Below are 20,719 nucleotides of genomic sequence, written 5' to 3'. Positions count from 1 at the left end.
ATGGGTATTGGGTTTCTTCTTGAGGCAATGAAAATGTTCTAAAATAGATTGTGCTGATGGTTACCCACTCCGAATATACTAAAATCCACTTTGAAAGGTGAGTTTTATAGTAAATTATATCATTACATCTCTAAAAATTCCTAATAATAAAGGAAACATTTCATCTGATTGGAGCCATGTCATGCTCATCCATAAAGATTAGAAATCAAAGCTCCCACCGTTTTTGTTCCTTTTCTTATTTGGTGAATATTGGAGACTGGAAGGAATCTAGAAAAGTCCCTTATTCCATTCTCCTTTTCTAGACAGAGAGGCAAAACATCCAAGAATGTGGATTTTAAAATGAAGCACTCCAATTTTTAGTATCCCCATATGATTATATTATGAAATTCCCCCAAAGCTGTGTAATATGAGAACAGGATAATAAAAGTATGGGGTGCACTTAAGGTAGAAGTAATATGGTGATTTAAAAGAAATATATATTTGGTTTTTCAGAGGACCAAAATATACTTCATATATATTTGGGCTTTGTCCACAATTCCTGGTTCACAGCTCCTGGGCACACTTGAAATTTCCCATGTTGAGAATGATAAAGATATTTTCTGTTATTGTGAATAAGATGACTTTTGGAAGCACCTAAGGATGAGAGCTGGTTGCCAGGAAAATCAACTATGTGATTGGATTGGAACTTTCAGTCCCACACCTGACTTCTGGAAGGGAGAGGGACTTTAGGTTGAACCAACTACCAATGGCCAATGTAATGATACCTCCATAAAAACCCCAAGAGGATGTGTTCAGAGAGTTTTCAGGTTGAACACATGGAGATGCCAGGAGAGTGGCACAGTGGGCATGGAAGCTCCATGTCCTTTCCTACATTCCTTGCCCTATACTTCTCTTCCAACTCCTGCTTCTGAGTTATATATCCTTTTACAATAAACCAGTGATACACAAAGGAATACATTTCTCTAAGCTCTGTGAGCCATTCTAGGAAATTAATTGAATACAAGGAAGGAGTGTAAAATTTCTGATTTGCAGCCAGTTGGTCAGAAGTATAGGTGACAACCTGGACTTGCAATCTTGCAATTGGCATTCTGAATTAGAGGGCAGTTGTTGGAACCTCCAATTTGTAGCTAGTTGGTCAGAAACACTGAGAGCCTGGGTTTGCAGCCGGTGTCTGAAGTGTGTGTGTGTGTGTGTGTGTATTTGGGGATGCAGTCTTGTTGGACTGAACACTTAACCTGTGGAATCTGATGCTGTCTTCAGGTAGATAGAGTAAGAATTGAGCTGAATTATCACACCCTGCTGGTGTCTTGAGAAATGTTTGTTGTTTTGGGGGGAACCCTCCTCCCACATTTGAATTGGGTCCAGGAACTCAACTTAGTAGGGAATTCCTCATGGGATATTTCATAGGTTGCTGCTACAGGGAAATTTCATCTCAGAAAAGTTATTCTGTTGCTAGGCAACACTGCAGCTTGAATTAAATTCATGGTGATCAGAATGCATCACATAAACTCATGATTCATATTCCTATCTCCAGTAAGAGGAGTGCAGATAAAAAACATTTTTTAAATTTAAAGAAGATATAATCACAACATTAAAGAAAATAAACACCATGGCTCACTTATATATCCCTCATTTAAACAGCTATTATAATTTCTGTTTATTTTATTAGATGCCAGTTGTTCACAAACATACATTTTTCATGATGTTAATTATAATGCTCATACCACCCAACAATCTGCTATCTCCTTTCATGTATTATAAGAAGGTCCCCCATATAGTCATGAAGTCTATCTGATGATTATTTTAAATGATCATACAGCATTTCTTTTGGTTCATATTCCATAGTTTGAAATCATTTTCATTTTCCTTTTAGCTGGACACTCAGGCTTTTTAAAAATTTTCCCCCCTTTGTACAAAATTCCAGAGCATATAGCTTCTTTGAAAAGAATGTAAAATACAGGAGCTTGACAAGTTAAGTACTGCTCTTTAATGATTTAATTAGTATCTCCCTTTTTTTAATAGCCATTTGGAAATCACTTCAGAAGCACATTTAATCCATCCAATCAGTCATTTCTCCAGACTAGGTATACTGTCTCAATGCTTGGTTGAGTCTTAAGCTGTCTGTGTGTCTGGCAAAGGACTGAGGGAAGCTTTACATTTTTGAGATTGCCAATTTCATGGGACATTGTGTTCCACAGAAATAAAAGGGAATTCTCTCCACTGAAAAAAATAGTGCTCCCTCAACACATGAAATTAACATGCAAAAATTGGTCAAAAGCAGATCATATGAATTTTTAAGAGTTTTTTAAAAAAAGAATTAAGGAAACAAAAGGAATTTTAAGGTTGTCACAGTTGCTAATCAGAGGTCTCAAAAGGTCTGTTTAAGACTAGGACTTTTCTCTGAGCTTCCTTACAACCAAGATTGTTCTATCCAGCAAAGCTTTCATTTAGAATGGAAGGACAGATAAAGTGCTTCTAAGACAAGATCAAATTCAAGGAGTTCATCATCACCAAGCCCTTATTATATGAAATGTTAAAGGGACTTATCTAAGAAAAAGAAGATAAAAAATAGGAACAGTGGAAGGACAGCAAACTCACAGTTATTAACAACCACGCCTAAAACAAAAGCAAATTAAGAGGACAGCTAGATCAGGAGCTGAACCATAGAAATGAAGATCTCATGGAGAGTTAGCAACAGGGGAGTGAGAGGAGAATAAAGGGGGGAGAAGGTACAGAAAATAAGTAGCATAGACGGTAGGCAGAAAATAGATAGGGGGAGGGCAAGAATAGTATGGGAAATATAGAATCTAAAGAACTTGAGACTCGTGGTCATAAACTAAAAGGGGGGAATGGTGAGGGAGGGGGTGTGGAGGGTGGAGGGGAATGAAAGGGGGAAATAGAACAACTGTAATGATATAATCAATTAAAAAAGAAGAAGAAAAAAAGATTAGGACTTTTCTTACAAATATTTTATGATCTAACTGCCTCATCTCCTTGCTTCACTTAAAAAAGGTACAGAGTAGCCATCTAATAAAAATGCCAACTGTTTCTTTTAAGAATGTTTGATTGTTGGATATTTCAAATATATAGCTTCAATTAACTTCAAACAACTATTTGAAAACCATGTAGAAAAAACTGAAATGGTTTTCTCCAAGTTAAAACAAAAATAGAAATCCTGAATTAGAATGTGTGTGTTATTTTTGAAAAATCTACTTTATATCAGAAAGGTAATAGAGTTCTGTAGCCAAAACAAAGCTCTTATCCCTTTGGCCTTTACCTTTCAAAACTGAAATGTTGCAAATTGATTTTGAGATGGGAAGCCCTGCTGATGTCAGTTGAATGCTTACTCTGGAAAATTTTGCCATTTCAAAAAGAAAAGCCTCTATAGCCTTTCTTCTGATTCAGCAGCAGCCTGCTTAGCATTAAGAAAGGGCAAGCCAGACTCCATAGTTAGGTAATTATGGCTGAGCTCTTGGATATTCTCTTTGGGAGATAACAAGGTTAGGTCTTCCCACATTACAAGAAGCCAGGAAGAGCTTGCTGGCTGGCTGCATCCTGCATTTTGAAAGTACAGCTTGAAACACTTTCCAAGCATCAAATAAAGCCAAAAAGAGATTGGTTTGAAAAGAAGCTGACCAGGAACATGGTTCTGAGCAAAGGATCTACAGACATCTTTGAGCAGGAGGCCATGTTAATCATTCATGATCATGAAGATGCTCTAACTCAGAGCAAACATTTGTTGGGAAGGAACTAAAGCATCTTGTGTATTGGGATGCAAATGTCTCCCTAAAGAAAATGAGTTATAATTTTATAACTAGTTAGAATCAAGTCTCTTATACCTTCATTTTACTTTAAAAAAAGAATCAGAATTATTGAGGTAGAATTCCCCCTTTTTATGTGTGCAATTGTGAATTTTGATAAACACATGTAGTTGTGTAACCAGCACTCTGATCAAGATGTAGAATATTTCCATCACTCAAGAAAGTACCTTCATGCCTTTCAGTAGCCACTTCTTCTTCCTCTTATTGCTGGTCACCACAGGTCTGTTTTCTGACCTAACGGTTTTGCTTTTTCCAGAATGTCATATAAATGGAATGCTACACGATGTAGCCTTCAGAATTCTGGCTTCTTTTACTTAGCATAATGCATCTAAGATTCATACATGTTGTTGCACATATCAATAGTTTATTACTTTTAATTATTTAACAGTATGTTGTTGTATATATGTACCACAGTTTGTTTACCCATTTACCAGTTGATGGGCATTTGAGTTGTTTTCCTCATTTGACTTTAATGTTATTTATTACTTTAACTTTTTTTATTGTTCAAATATAGTTTTCTGCCTTTTCCCCTCACCCCTCTTTTTGCACAAAAGTGCACAGAGCTCTTTTACCTACACTTATGTTCTGTTACATAAATATTGGTATTTCAATTTTTCTGATGATAATTATCAGAGCCATGGGCAGTTTAAATGGCTTTAGATATTTGCCGGCTAGAAGTAACAACTTCAGATTTCTCTCTGCTATGTTAACCCTCTTTCCACTACACAATGCCACTTCTCTGGTCTAAGATGAATATTGTCACTTGAAGATCTTCATCCACTGGGATATAACTACATGTTTAACAGGGTCTTGAGAAAACAGGGACTTTAATTTTTCAGAGAAATGAGGACTCTAATGGTGTCAACATAAGAAAATCTGTTTTGGAGTTAGTGTTGGGTATGTATCCTAGCTCTATCAGTGATTACCTCTGTGACTTGGAGAAAGTTTCTTAATCTCCCTGAGTCTCAGTTTCTGTATTTGAACAATATTTTCTAGCATATTGGCCTCTGAACCTTGTGATAGTGAAGTGATGTGTACATGATGTTTCTCACACAGTGGCTGTGACATACAAGGCATTTCTCACATGTTAACTTTCTTCTCTTTGTCATATGTGTATGCACACATACACACCACACACATCTATCCATTAGTATAAAAACAAAATGCTGGCAGACTGTGATGCAATTAGGGAATAGAATTGGTGGTTAATAAAGCCTATAGTTGGAGAGAGGAAGAAATTAGTCTGGGGTAGGGCTCCCAGTCTTTGTCTTAAAGCAGCTGTACTGATTGATGTGAAAGCCTTCTCTACCACAGACTGCCTCAGTTTCCCACTGTGGTTAACCTCACTTGGAAGGAAGCCCTTATGGCTGTTATTTCTAGCTCTTTCCCATCTTCTCTTAGCCATAGTCTTTGTTCTCTGCACAATGAGGCTCAGGGCTGACCTTGGATGGGATTGCGGAAAAGACTCAGTTTATTGTGGGTGCTTTTCCATTCTTACAGTGCCTTCTGCTCCAAGTTCTGGGGGGTAGGTGGGCATTTAGGATTCCCTGATTTCCCAGAGTACTTCTCTTCCTCACGTATTATCCCTGGGAGACTCCTGGCTCCGTGCTCGGACTTCCTTTCTGGGGAGCTGCCCAGGAGTCTCTCCCAGCCATCCTCCACCTTCTCCTCACTTTCCTAAGGGTGGGGAGAGGCTCCCCCTGACATCTTGCCCCACCCCCAGTTTTATCATGGGAAAAGACCTGATAAAATAATTTACAGGAAACTGTTGATTTCCTGTATATAACTTCGTGTAATAACTAATACCTGGTTGAAGTTACTATCCTTCTCAGGAATACTTGCATTTCGCCAGTAGATACTGCTAAAGGAAAGGGATGCTAATGATAGAATTTCAGGTAGTGTGTCATAGTAGAAAGAGCAGTAGATTAGACATGAGAAGACCTAGGCTCTTGTCTTTGCATTTTAACCAACTGGCTCTAGGATCTAAAACAAGTGTCACTTCCTATCTAAAAATGGTCATGTAATACCTGACCTACCTCTTTCTTGGTTCTTTTTGGAGCATTTCATATAGTCTTATATGTCAGCCACTTATTCAACCCAGTCCCAAGACCAAATCTATTTATTCAAGTACCTAAATATTCTTGGAATGTGACATTTTTATGCATGATTACCCTTTTCCGGGCACTTTGTTCTGCTTATTTGTTCTGTGTGGGCATCTTGACCCTAAGTGCTACAGCTACCACAGTTTTTGGTGTCTTCTCTGAGCAGCAGCCAACATGGCTACTCTACAAACATCATTGGCCACTGTGAGGAACCATTTGGTCTTTCTGCTCTTAGTCATCAACTGTGACTCAGTGTACCAAGTCCCATCTCAAGAGGACCTGGGGTATTTCTGCCCTCCACTTTTTCGAAGGAGCAAAGAATTTGTACCACACAAAATAGTGACTTGTTGAAAAATAAAATAAAAATTAAAAGTCGGTAAGCCAAAGAAACTTTGATTTTTGCTTACATGGAAGATTAGGGGAATACATTTTTCCACAAGTATGTGATAGTAGTTTTAAGATTCATGTTTGAAAAACAAAATTTCAGAATAAAGATCAATGTACTCTTAGTGCATTTTTCTGTATAATAAATCCTGTCCTTTTGAGTAGAATAGAATGTAATCTAATACATTAGAAAAAAGTCCTGAGGCTTTTATTTTAAAGGCAGTGATATTGCTATAGGCAAAGTAATTATAACCATTAACTCCTCAAAATGTCAGTGGAGGCTTTGGCATCAAAATCCCAGAGGAATCCCAAATTGTCTAACCAGTTTTAAAATTTTAAGAATTGCATTCTTGGAGGGGAAAAAGTACTTAAGAGACAAGGTACTCAGAAGTTACATTATTTAATGCAAAAAGTCATACTAATTTAAATTTCTTTTTAAGAATTCATTCTTCTGTTGCTTTGGGGCTTTGTCCTTAAAGTATGTTTTATATAGTTTGCAAGTAACTAACATGACCCCTGAAAGTTAGGAGCAAACCACCATTTGGGCTGTGTGATGGAGACTACCACTTTTTATTAATAATTTTGCTTACAAAGTTTACCCTTTCAGTAAAATAAAGCAAATATATTATGAACAAAAATGGAATCTTTCTTTAATAGAAAATAACTATATCAACCTAAAAAACTTCTGTATGGCTAAAGAAAACATCAACAAAATAGAAAGGGAACCAACCATATGGGAAAACATATTTGCCAATGATACCTTGGACAAGGGTTTGGTCTCTAAAATATATAAATAACTCATACAACTCCATACCAGAAAGAAAACCAATTAAAAAATGGGCAAAGCACCTGAACAGACACTTCTCCAAGGAGGACATACAGAGGGACCAGAGACACATGAAAAATGCTAAATATCACCAGCCATTAGAGAGATGCAAATTAAAACCACAATGAGATACCACTTCACACCAGTCAGGATGGCCATCATAAACAAAGCAACAAACAACAAGTGTTAGAGAGGATGTGGAGAAAAGGGAGCCCTAGTGCACTGTTGGTGGGATTGCAGATTGGTACAACCACTATGGAAAACAGTATGGAATTTTCTCAGAAAACTAAAAATGAACCTGCCTTTTGACCCAGCAATTCCACTGCTAGGATTATATCCTAGGAACCCTAAAACACCAATCTCAAAGAACCTATGCACCCCAATGTTCCTAGCAGCATATTTTAATTTATTTTTATTTTTATTTTTTGTTCAAGTGCAATTGTCTCCATTTTCCTGCCACCATTTTCCCCTGCCCTAGCCACCCCCCCTCCTGCCAATCTTACCCTCCTTTGGCTTTGTCCCTGAGTCCCTTTATACATGTTCCTTGATGACCCTTCCCCTTCTTTCCCTCATTACCTGCCTCCCCTCTCCTCTCTGGTTACTGTCTGTTCTTTATTTCAATGTCTCTGGTTATATCTTGCTTGCTTGTTTGTTTTGCTGATTAGGTTCTACTTATAGATGAGATCATATGATATTCGTCTTTGACCACCTGGCTTATTTCACTCAGCGTAATGCTCTCCAGTTCCATCCATGCTGTCAAGAAGAATAGGAGCTCCTTCTTTCTTTCTGCTGCTTTTGTATTCCATTGTGTAAATGTACCATAGTTTTCCTTTCATTACATTTTTTTATTAGTGTGCAAGTACAGTTGTCTCCATTTCTCCCTCACCACTCCCCCCACTGCAGCCAGTTCCACTTCCCACCCTTGAGCCCTACCCCGCTTTTATTTTGTCCATGTGTCCTTTATACATGTTCCCCCTTTACCATAGTTTTTTTATCCACTCATTTACGATGGGCACTTAGGTTGCTTCCAGCACTTGGCTATGGTAAATTGTGCTGCTATGAGTATTGGGGTGCACAGGTTCTTTGAAATTGATGTTTCAGGGTTCCTGGGGTATAATCCCTGCAGAATAATTGCCAAATCATTAACTGTACTGGATTGAATAGTGTTTCCTCTCCAAATTCATGCTTACTCAGAACCTCAAAATGTAACTTTATTTGAAATAGAGTCTTTGCAGATATAATAAATTAAAATGAGGTCATAATGGATTAGAATGGCACCAAAACCCAATAACTGGTATCCTTATGAGAAGTCCATGCAAAGAAACATAGACATACACAGAGGGAAGATGGCATGTGAAGACAGAGGCAAAGATTGGAGTAATACAACTACAAGCCAAGGAATGCCAAGGATTGCCAGAAAACACCAGAAGGTAGGAGACAGGTAAGGAAGCCTTTTCCCCGAGAGCCTTAGGAATGAGTATAATGTTACTGACCCCTTGGTTTTAGACTTCTAGCTTACTTACCTAAAAGAGAACAAATTTCTGTTGTTTTAAGTCATCCAGTTTATGGAATTTTGTTGCAGCAGCCCTAGCAAACTAACATACTGAGTATTTGTTTCATCTCACAGATGTGCAGAATAGTTACTGAAGTAGCAATTCAGTAACTGACAAGGTGAGGAACTTATTATTTCTGTCTCCAAATTTCAGACATTTAATATTAGACTATGACTTTTTATAATTAAAGTAGAATTCTAGTTACATTTTATTTAAAACATTTAAGATTTAATTCTTCTGTTTTAGAAGTTCTTTCCATGATGACTAATTTTAAGTTTTGCTCAAATATTGGTTTAAATACTTGGCCATTCAGTCCAACATATTGCAATTATGGAACCTGGAAAAATTGGCAAGTATGAGGCCCTGTGCCCTTAAGCATTAAGTGTAACTTGTGGGGAAAAAAAACACTCTGCAGAAAGGGAATGAAGGCCAATTAAGAAACTTACTGAATACGCTACACTGCTTTAATACTGTTGGAAAGGTGGAAGGAAGGCACTGAGGTGGGCAGTTTTGATCAGAAATATGATCCTTGAGACTTCTGGGAGGTTAATTACTTTCATTATTTACGTTTATCTGTAGCATGTACACATTAGCTCAGACAGTCTTCATAAATTCTTCTGATATAAGTGGATGTTAGGAAAGAATAGTTTTTTAGTATGCATAGGTTGGTTCCACAGAGCTGCTGCTTCTTGGCTGAAGCAATTATCAGAGGAAGCAGTGGGAGGGAGCATGTACCAGAACATCCACATTTTATTGCCTATCCTCAGAAATAATGATGTCCATAGACGTTCTCTAACTCTCTCCGTTCACATCAACCTTGGGTCAGTAATTTTTTTCACGGGGCATAGGCCAAAACAAATAACTAACAGTTTCCTTTATTAAGTATTTATGTCCAAATAACTTAAGTATTTAAATTCTACTAATTTAGCACCTGTTGGGCACTGAATGGCTTCTTAACCTTTGGAGTCACATAAGACACTGCAACCCTCATTTCTTATTTCACACTGGTTTTCATGTAGTACTTGCTTTTTATTACAGCAACTACTAAAAACCAAGCCTAGTGAAACATGATGTAATCAAGAGGAATGTAGTAATCTAATGAAGAAACTGAATTATTTCAAGCTTAGTATTAGCATGGTGTCAAACAGATGTCACAGAGTTTCCCTTGAAAACTTAAAATTTCCCGTGGCAGCAGTGTAAATATTCTGTGGTACCCTGACACATCATGGTGCACAGTTGTGAATCCCTGCAATGTCCACAAGGATATATTTATGACATCAATTTGACCAAGGTCATGATTTCAGTTTTATGCGGTCAGTTCTGTCCTCTGCCTCAGACACAGTCCATTTATCTCCAATAGGAAGATACATACTATAACCCCTGTGGAAAACAGTATGGAATTTTCTCAGAAAAATAAAAATTGACCTGCCTTTTGACCCAGCAATTCCACTGCTGGGATTATATCCTAAGAACCCTAAAACACCAATCCAGAAGAACTTATGTACCCCAATATTCATAGCAGCATAATTTATAATAGCCAAGAGTTGGAAACAACTTAAGTGCCTGTCAGTAAATGAATGGATCAAAAAATTATGGTACATATACACAATGGAATTCTATGCAGCAGAGAGAAAGAAGGAGCTCCTACCCTTTGCAACAACATGGTTGGAACTGGAAAGCATTAGGTTGAGTGAAATAGGCCAGGGGTTGAAAAACAAATACCGTATGATCTCACCTTTAACAGGAAGCTATACAACAAAACAAACAAGCAAGCAGAATAAAAACAAAGACACTGAAATAGAGAACAAGGGGACAGTGACCAGAAGGGAGAGGGAAGGAAATTTAAGGGGGAAAAAGGGGAGGGATTTGGAGGAACAAATAGGAAGGACACAGGGATGAGAACTAAGGGGGGTGGAAATGGGAGGGAGGTGGGGAGCATGGGGCAGGGGGGCTGGGATGGTAGAAATAGACAGAAAACTGTGCTTGAACAATAATTAAAGGAAAAAAAAAGAAAATACACACAAATCCCAACAGAGTGTGTGGTGTGTTTGTGCAATTCATCAATGCCTGACCAATGGTAAGCTCTGAAAAGACAGTAGCTGTTATTATCATCACTACTCTTTGACAATACAAGCACAGAAGCACATGGACTCTTAATGCCCTGAATTGTATATGTCCTTATCATATAAAGAGGTTCTTTGTTTCTTCTCTGATAGTTAAGAGAAATGGTTCACTGGGATGTACAGAATAGGACTGAGATGGGTTGTCTGAAGGTGAAAACACAGCAAAGTTCACCTCCACTTGGGGATACACATCGCTGGCCCCTTTTCATTATCCTTCTCTCCAGATTTCCTAGCTCTGTTGGAGCAATTACACAGATAGGAAGTTATGAGCAGACCTATCAAGAAGAAAGGTTAAAGGTAGAGAAGGTGGGCATCCAGGTGGGGCAGTGGCAGAAAATCATTGCAAAAAAAAGAGAGAAAAATATGTAAAACAGAATACGGATATAGTTGCAATGCCAAGACCTAGAAGGATTTAGTGATAAAGAATTAAGGATTAGAAAGAAATAAATGAGGATATTTCCATATATCCTCACATATAATTGTTTATATAAAAATATAATGTCTAATAATTAAATGGTTACATAACATATAATTTCATTATATTATATATAATTATATAATAATTATATAAGGATGTAAATTGATTTATTACCTATAATCTTCTGCCTAGAACTACTATGCTATAACCACTGGGCTGGGAGTTGATGAGACTTCAGTTCTTATCTGAACTGTATTCATAGCTAGTTATGTGACCTTGCATAAAATAGATTCTAAGAATGCAGTTTACTTCTCCGTAAAGTGAGGAAACTGGTAGATAATATCAAAAACTTTTACTGGATCCTAGGTATAAGATCCTAGGTCATATTAATTTAAGAAACCTTTTTATTCATTCATTTATTCAAAAATACAGATAAAATTATTTGCATATGCTCAGATTTGTGGTTGATTTCAGGGAAGTAGTGGTAAATATTATGGTGAGGAAACAAAAAAGGTCTGTGCCTTGGAGGATTCTTATCTTTTTCTTCCAAAAATGTGTCTTGGTCTTTGGGGAAGAGATTGGGCCTGATGCATGAGAAATGTCAGCATCATTTAGCCAGGTGGTCAATGATCCTCAGAACACTTTTGGGGGCTGATCTAATTCTGAGAGTAAAGACTTGTGGACTAAAGCAGGGTATTTGATATTTGTTAGTTTTGCCTAACTTTGTTGGGTTTTTTTGGTTAAAAATTTTTTTAAATTCAATTCCAGTTGAAATCAATATTATAGTAGTTTAAAGTATATAGCATAGTGGTTAGACAATTACATAACTTAGGAAGTGATCCCCCATAAGTCTAGTACCCACCTGACACCACACACAATTATTACAACATTACTGACTATATTCTCTATGCTGTACTTTACATCTCCATGACTGTTTTGTAACGACCAATCTGTACTTCTCAATCCCTTCACCTCTTTCACCCAGTCCTCCAACCTCCTTCCCACCTGACAAATATCAGTCTGTTCTCTGTATCTATTAGTATGTTTTTGTTTAGTTTGTTTATTTTATTTTTTAGATTCTACATGTAAGTGAAATAATATGCAGCATTATTTAAAATAGCCAAAATATGGAAGCAAACTAAGTGTCCATCAATAGAGAAATGGATAAAGAAGATGTGGAGTTGTGGTACATATATACAATGGAATATTACTCAGCCATAAAAAGAATGAAATCTTACCATTTGCAACAACATGGATGAATCTAGAGGGTATTATGCTAAGTGAATTAAGTCAGAGAAAGACCTGCCTGTCTTTAGTAACATTGATTTGGTCATGGGATTCAGAGTGTTGGCATGGTAAATTCATTTGAAAGATGGTAATTAGCTGCTCTACAAAATCTATCTCCTCTTTTTTTACTAGGCATATAACTAGACTACATTTCCCAGCCTCCTTTGTAGGTAGAAGTAGTCATGTGACTAATTCCTAGTCAATGGAATGTGAGTAGATCCTATGAACAATTCCCATACACAATTCTCTATGATTTTTCTCCTTCTTCAGGCATAGTGGAGGCAACCACAGAAACCCCGAGAGCCACATATTAAAGATGGCAGAGCCACAGAACAGAAGAGTCTTTGGTGCTGGAATGGAATCATGCCTTGTAGGATGTATTATTCAGTGATAGGGACAGGGATAGGGACAGGGATAGGGATAGGGTTAGGGATAGGGATATGGTGGGGGGCAGGGACAGAGCAAGAGAGAGAGACAGAGAATGAGACAACTGATTTTAAGGAATTGGCTCATACAACTGTGGGGTCTAGCAAGTTCAAAGTCTGCATGGTAGGCAGGTAGACTAGAGACTAAGGAAGAGTTAATGTTGCAGCTCAAATCCAAAGCAATCTTCTGGCAGAATTACCTCTTCCTTGGGGATATCAGTAGTTTTATCTTAAGGCTTTCAACTGATTAGAGGAGGCCCACCCACATTTTGGAGGATAATCTGCTTTACTCAATATCTACTGATTTAAATCCTAATTTCATCTAATACATACTTTCACAGAAATATTCAGACCAGTGTTTGACCAAATATCTGGGTACTGTAGCCCAGCCAACTTGACATAAAATTAACTGTCACAGATGACAACTACCTGCTGATTAGGAACAGCTCTTTATAGGTTTTAGAGAAATAACTTCTATAGAATTTGACACATTATACTCTTGTTCCAGCAGCTAGTATTACCTTAACCAGTAGACCACAAAAAGTTCACCAATATTTTTTTGTAATTCCAATTTATTCACAAACATAATTTTGTACTGGCTCCCTAATGTGGAAGGCTATGAAATGGGCATTTTTATAAATCTAATAAATAACAATGATGATGATTTATTGCATCCTTCCCTGGAAATGTTAAACATTTCAGGGTGGCATTATCTGCAGTGGTCACCAGTAATCACAAATAGGTAATCTGTTACCAATTGGTAGCCTAGTGGTTCAAGGAAGTTAATATACTATGTAAAGTGATTTGCTCTTGTAGAGTAATTTATTTATTGGTATTCAGTGTCTGAACATTTGTGTAGCCTTTGGTGCTAATCAGAATAAACATGCTGAACTAATCTTCACTAAACTGCCAGTGACATTTTATGTGCCACTCCCTTTTAGATGCAAGGACTCTACATTCAGTAATTTACAGCATGTTTTACAGTGGATGAAAACATTTATTTTTCTGATGTGAGCTGCTGTGAAGGATAATATTTTGTGCAGGAAGGTGACATGATACATAACAAAAAGTCAGTGACCAAATGGCTTATTATTAAAAGAGAAATGAAGGGACATAACAGAAAGGATATGTGCTAAGACAAATTCCATGTTTGTGAGATGGTGATGTTTTGTATTGTCTGTTTTGTGCAAGGCTGAGATAATAACACTGAGCTTTTACATCATTTAAATTAAATTGTCAACTCAACTCCTTAGATAGGTGCTTCCTCTGAACCATTCACTGTGCTATTAAGATTGCTAAGAGATTTCCATAGTGACATGATAACCACTACTTGCCAGCCACTGAATTTGTGTGAACACATGTTAATCCTAAAATAATTCCTTTTTTCTCTGTTGGGTCAGGTCTCACTCTTGAGACTGGCAGTTACGTAGATCTCATAAGTGGCAATACAGAAACTGAAGACAGTTGGAGACAGAGCTTTCTTTGCTGGTGGGAAAATCACTTAAATCATAAGCTGATTCAAAGCACCTTCTGTTCTCTGGTATCCATAGGAGCATAAGTGGAAAAAAAATCCACATTCCTCTTCTAGCCAGTAAAAGACAATAGCTGAAACACTGCTTAAAACTCATGATACCTTAAAAGTAATTCTTTTTTCCAAATTTTTGTGGGTCATGGTATAGTATGTGGTTCTCACAGTGGGATTCTTGGACCAGCAGTCTCACCATCACCTAGGAACTGAACAGAAATGCAAGTGCTTGGGACCGACCTGGCTCTACTGAATCAGATACTCTGGGAGTAAGGCCCAGCAAAGTTTTCTTAAAACATATTTTATTGATTATGCCATTACAGTTGTCCCATTTCTCCCCCTTCATTCCCCTCCACCCTGCACACCCCTCCCACCCACATTCTCCCCTTTAGTTCATGGCCATGTGTCATAAGTTCTTTAGCTTCTTCATCTCCCACACTTCTCTTGCCCTCCCGCTGTCTATTTTCTCCCTACCAGCTATGCTACTTATTCTCTGTGCCTTTTCTCCCTCTCTCCTCCTCCCACTCCCCTGTTGCTAGCCCTCCATATGATCTCCATTTCTGAGGCTCTTCTCCTGATCTAGCTGTCTGCTTAGTTTGCTTTTGTTTTAGGTGTGGTTGCTAATAACTGTGAGTTTGCTGTCCTTTCACTGTTCCTATTTTTATCTTCTTTTTCTTAGATAAGTCCCTTTAACATTTCATATAAGGGTTTAGTGATGATTAACTCCTTGAACTTGACCTTATCTGAGAAGCGCTTTATCTGCCCTTCCATTCTAAATGAAAGCTTTGCTGGATAGAGCAATCTTGGATGTAGGTCCTTGCCTTTCATGACTTGGAATACTTCTTTCCAGCCCCTTCTTGCCTACAATGTCTCTTTTGAGAAATCAGCTGACAGTCTGATGGGAACTCCTTTGTAGATGACTGTCCCCTTCTCTCTTGCTGCTTCTAGAATTCTCTTTCATTTTAATCTTGGGCAATGTAATTATGATGTGCCTCGGTGTGTTCCTTTTTGGGTCCGCCTTCTTTGGGACTCTCTGAGCTTCCTGGACTTCCTGGAAATCTATTTTTTTTCCAGATTGGTGAAGTTCTCCTTTATTATTTGTGTAAATAAGTCTCCCACTTGTTGCTCTTCCTCTTCCCCTTCTGGTACCCCTATAATTTGGATGTTGGAATGTTTAAAGATGTCCTGGAGGTTCCTAAGCCTCCCCTCATTTTTTTGAATTCTTGTTTCTTCATTGTTTTCTGTCTGTTTTTTTCTTCCTTCCTTGTGGTCCACTTCATTGATTTGAGTCCCAGTTTCCATCCCGTCACTATTGGTTCCCTGTGCATTTTCCTTCACTTCACTTCTGGCCAAGATGGAAGTGTAGGTGGAAATACTGTGCCTCCTTGCACAACCACATTTAAGGACAACAAAGATTTAGAAACAAAATCACAACCAGAACAGACAGAAAACTGAACTGTGCAGAAGTCTGACAACAAACCATTCATCCAGACTGATATTAGGGGAGCAGTCCGCAGCTGCCAGAAAGGGGTTGCGGCAGGAAAAAATGGTGGCTGGCAGACCTAGGTGCACAGGTGGTGCAGGGCTAGCAGATCCCCAGCACAGGGAGGAAATGAGCAGACCCAGTGAGGTGTGCAAGGTGGCTGGCTGACCATGGATACACATTCACATACAGATAAATCAGGAAAAAACAGGCAGTGAGACAGACTGCACAACCCAGGGCCTCAGTGATGGGAAATAAAGCCTAAAAGCACCAATTAAAAAAACTTTCGGGGGTTGAGGTCCCGGGAGAGGCTCCCAGCCTCACAGGAGAGTTCGTTGGAGAGACCCACTGGGTCCTAGAATGTATACAAGCCCACCCACCCAGGAACTAGCACCAAAAGTGCCAAATTTGGTTGTGGGAAGCGGCAGAGGGGACTGAAACCCAAGAGAGCGGAGCAAGTGCCATTGTTCCCTCTCTGACCTTGCCCTCACATACAGCATCACAACCCAGTGACTGGGTTGCCCCACCCTGGTGAACACCTGAGGCTCCACCACTCATATGTAACCAGAAAACTGTTTTTTAACAAGTTCTACTGATGCATGCTCAGATTTGAGAACCAGACTATCCACTTAGATGAATCTAGGTTAGAATGCAGCTGTATCACTTAATGTATGTACGATCTTGAGCAAGTTGTTCCCTCTCCCCAATCCCTTTTTACTTTTATGTTATTTTAATAAATAACTGTGCATGCTAAAATATTAAATCACACAAAAGGTTTTAAAATGAAAAATAAAAATTTCTTCCCCAGCGCCTCTACCTAGAGGTAAACACTGTGAAAAAATTCCTTTTCAATGTGTTTTTTTTTTCTGGTGTTTCATAGCATTATTTTAGATAATAAGGACATGACTGTATTCCTTGGTTTGTCAGTCTATAATATATAATCTGTTAATGTTCTCCTCTGAAAAATATGGAATTTGGCTCACTTATACCTGCTGTTATCACCTCATATTGTTATATTATTGTTTTCACATAATCTAGGTTTTTATCATTTCATTCTGTAACCATAATTGTCTTTGACTTTGCCCTTAGATTAATTCTAAATTATTAAAGAAAATAAAATCACACTTGTAGTAGTAGGTTTATGTAAATACTACTTATTTTCATTTTATTTTCTAAAAAGATTTTATTTATTTATCTTTAGAGGGGAAGGGAAGGAGAAAGGGAGAGAAACATCAATGTATGGTTGCCTCTCGTGCGTCCCCTGCTGGGACCTGGCCTGGGACCTCGCCTGTAACCCAGGCATGTGCCCTGACTGGGAATCAAACCGCAATACTCTGGTTCACAGGCTCGTACTCAATCCACTGAGCTACACCAGCCAGGGCTATGTAAATACTATTTAGTATAGGAAAATCCATGTCACCAAAATTGAGAGAGGATTTTAAAAGTGTCAAATTCTATTTCTTCTTTTAGATCATAGTAAACTGCCATTGTTTCTTCTATCTCAAGTTTTTACATATATTTTTTTTGCTAGAATAACATCTGTAAGGCATTTTCATACTGATACGTAGGTGGCTATTATCTGCATTTTTACATGTCTAAAAATATCTTTTCATAAATAATAAGCATAAACATAGGTTCCTAGTAATTTCTTCTCAGTTTTAAAAGCACCATCACACTAGTTTTAAGAGTTATTTTAATTTCTTTTTAATCCTTGGAGTTCTGAAATTATGATAATTCACCTTCCTCACCATGGTTCCTGCCACCCAGTTCCTTTCACACTGTTACTTCTCTCATATGTATCCTTCTAGAGTAATTTTATGAATATAGTACTAAATACACATGTACTAGTAACTAAACCTTCTATATTCTTTCCTTCTTTTTTATGTTTTACAAATTGTAGTGTAGTTTTTCTTTTTTTAATCTATTCATTTTAATTGCTGTTCTAGTACAATATTCTGTCTTTTACTCCCATCTCAGCTCACCTCCCCAGTCCTCCCCACTTCCCTCCCATTTCTACTCCCCTTAGTTTTTGTCCATGTGTCCTTTATACTTGTTCCTGTAAACCCTTCTTCCCCTTTCCCCCTGAAATTCCCTCCCCTCTCCCCTCTGGTCTCTGTCAGCCTGTTCTCTATTTCGGTGTACTTGGTTATATTTTGCTTGCTTGTTTGTTTTAAAACATTGTTTAGATTCCTGTTAAAGGTGAGATCATAGAGATATGATCTTTTTCATGTTGATATAGTTTGCAGTGAGTTCATCGTAGCTCCCCTGTAGTTTCTGGTAGCTCATTGTGAGCTCTTTAAACTTCCTGATAACCAGTGCTTTGAATTCAGTATCTGATAGTTGACTTGCCTCTATTTCATTTAACATTCTTTCTGAAGCTTCCCCCTTTTCTTTCATTTGGGTATTGTTTCTTTGTCTTCCCATTGTTTGTCAGACTCTTCTTGTTAGCCTCAGCTTCTTAAATTGATTTGTTCTGGCTTTTTGGATTTATAATATGATATTCTGTGGTATAATACCTGTGAGATTCAGTGGTGTGGTCTCCTTGATCTCCCAAGCTCACTGGTCTTGGGCTGTCTTTTAAGTTGGCTCTTTGTTTGTCTTTGGGTTTTGATTGTTTTGGGGTCTTTCTTTTGTTGGTCCTTCCCACCAGTTTGTTAACTGATAGTCACTCTGTATATCACCGCTTGTAATTTATTGTGCTGGTGAGGGCAGGTTGTGTTGAAGCTAATTCTTCCATGTGTACAAGGTTTTGAGGATTCTCTTTTGCTCTTGTGCAGTTGTTTGTACTGCATAGTTTCTCCACTATTTAGTTATATTTCCAGATAGGTCCTGGATTGAGGTTTGTGTGGTTTCCACTCCTCCTTAACCTTCTGTTGTTATCTGTTGGTGGTTCCTTTGTTGTTGGGTTTCCTCTTCCAGTGGGTATCCTGGTGTTCACCACTTTCACCAACCCTTTTCTGGTGATCAGTTGGATGGGAAGGCAAAATGGTTTATGACAGCAGAAGAGAATTCTATGATATTTACAGTAGCAGTCAGTAGAGAAGAGATAGGAGGTCCTCTTGGTATGTGTAGTGTTAACCATGACCCAACTAGTCACTTTTAGTAATGGATGGAAAGAAGACAAGAGTCTTGTTGGGGAGGGAAGGATTATGAGTTGGATCTAGAAAGCAGTGAGGTTATGGGAGGTCAGATTCTCAGGTAAGGTGAGAGTAAATAGGTGTAGTGTGTGAGAGAATAGCATTAACCACTAGAGTAGTAGAGTTCAGGAAACTGTGAAGTGGGCTACAATCTGGGAGGGGAGAAGTAAAGCATGACAATTGTATGGAACGGCTATTATTTACAATAATATTAGAGCAACAGTGATATGACAGAATCTGTGTGATCTGGATAACATAAATAAGGGGTATAGGACTTTGAGTAGTGTGCTAAAGGAACACAAGTGATGTGAAGGATAGTAAATTAGTAATACACTGTGGAAGAGAGAACAGGGAAAACCTGTCAAATGATAAAATATAACCAGCCAAGCATAGAAGACTATACAGAAAGAAGAGGAATACACAAATACTATTAAAATAAAAGATGTAAGGATAATGAAAAATAATACAAATATGCAGTAGCTTGTAGTTTCTCTGCAATAACAAAGTGAAATTTGTCACACTGTCTCAACTGTTGGGATGCCCCCTCTTGGGTCCAACTCTGGTCCTTTCACAGTTCCAAGTTTTTGTCTCACTTGTGGATATAAAAAAAAGGCAGGGAAAAAAAGGCAGGAGAAGGGAAGAAGAAGAGATAAAATTGTAAAGAAAGGAAGGAGGAATAAAATAAGAAGGAAAGAAAGAGAGGAAAAAGGTATTGAAAGATAAAACAAAAATAAAAATTAAAAAAATAAAAGATTACTTAAACTGCCCCCTGCCAAAAAAACCCCACTCTTGTTGGTTTCAAACTGGCCAAACTGGTTTTTCTGGTCTTGCTGGCTTCAGCAGGCTGAGGGCCAACTGGTGTGGCCTTTCCTGTGTACTCAGCCAGTCTTGCAAACACTCTCCCAAGAGCTAGTCTGGTGCCTCTCCCCAGCACCCCAGGCAGGAGATCCAGGTCTCCTTTAGAGTGCTCTTTCCCCAGGGGTCATCACCATGGGCTGGGGTGCATGGGCTGGAGTGTGAACCCTTCCCAGTGCTATGGGGAAAGGCAGGGACTTCTGCGCAACATCGGGATTGCTGCCCAACTAGGAGTAAGCCAAGTGGCTGTTGCAGTGGAATCCCCCAAACAGTTTTACTTTTTGAGAAATTCCTCCTTTTCAAGCCTGCCGCTCAGTACAGCCTGATTCTCCAGCCAGGCCAGTGACTATCCGGGTCAGTGCTCATCATTGCGGGGCTCTCAACTCTCCCAAGCCAGAGACCACAGACTGCAAGTTATCACAGCCCTTGTGTATTTGCCTCTTTGTCCTTATTCCCCTGTCTGCAACTTTGAGCAACCAGGTGTCTTCTGGTCCTGCTCAAACCCTGCTTGGCCGGGGATGGAGGGAGCATTTGACCTGGCTCTCTCCCAAGGACTCTGTGGCAGTTCCACAGCTTCCAGAGAGTCTGTGGTAGATCCAACGCTGGGTGGAGGGCCAAGGCAGCTGCCACTCCTGTCTCTGGGCTGGTCCCTGGGACCTTATTGTCTTGCAGCTGTCTCCTTACCTTCTGGTTTTTCAGTGTCTGCTACAATTTCTGGTCTCTTATTTTCATATATGCTGGGGTACTGCTGGCTGCTCTGTTCCTCTCTATATTGGCCAG

This window comes from Artibeus jamaicensis, unplaced genomic scaffold, assembly GCF_021234435.1.
Source record: "Artibeus jamaicensis isolate MK-2021 breed Jamaican fruit bat unplaced genomic scaffold, CSHL_Jam_final scaffold_1283, whole genome shotgun sequence".
NCBI classification, from domain to species: domain Eukaryota; kingdom Metazoa; phylum Chordata; class Mammalia; order Chiroptera; family Phyllostomidae; genus Artibeus; species Artibeus jamaicensis.
Note: the sequence above shows the minus strand (reverse complement) of the source record.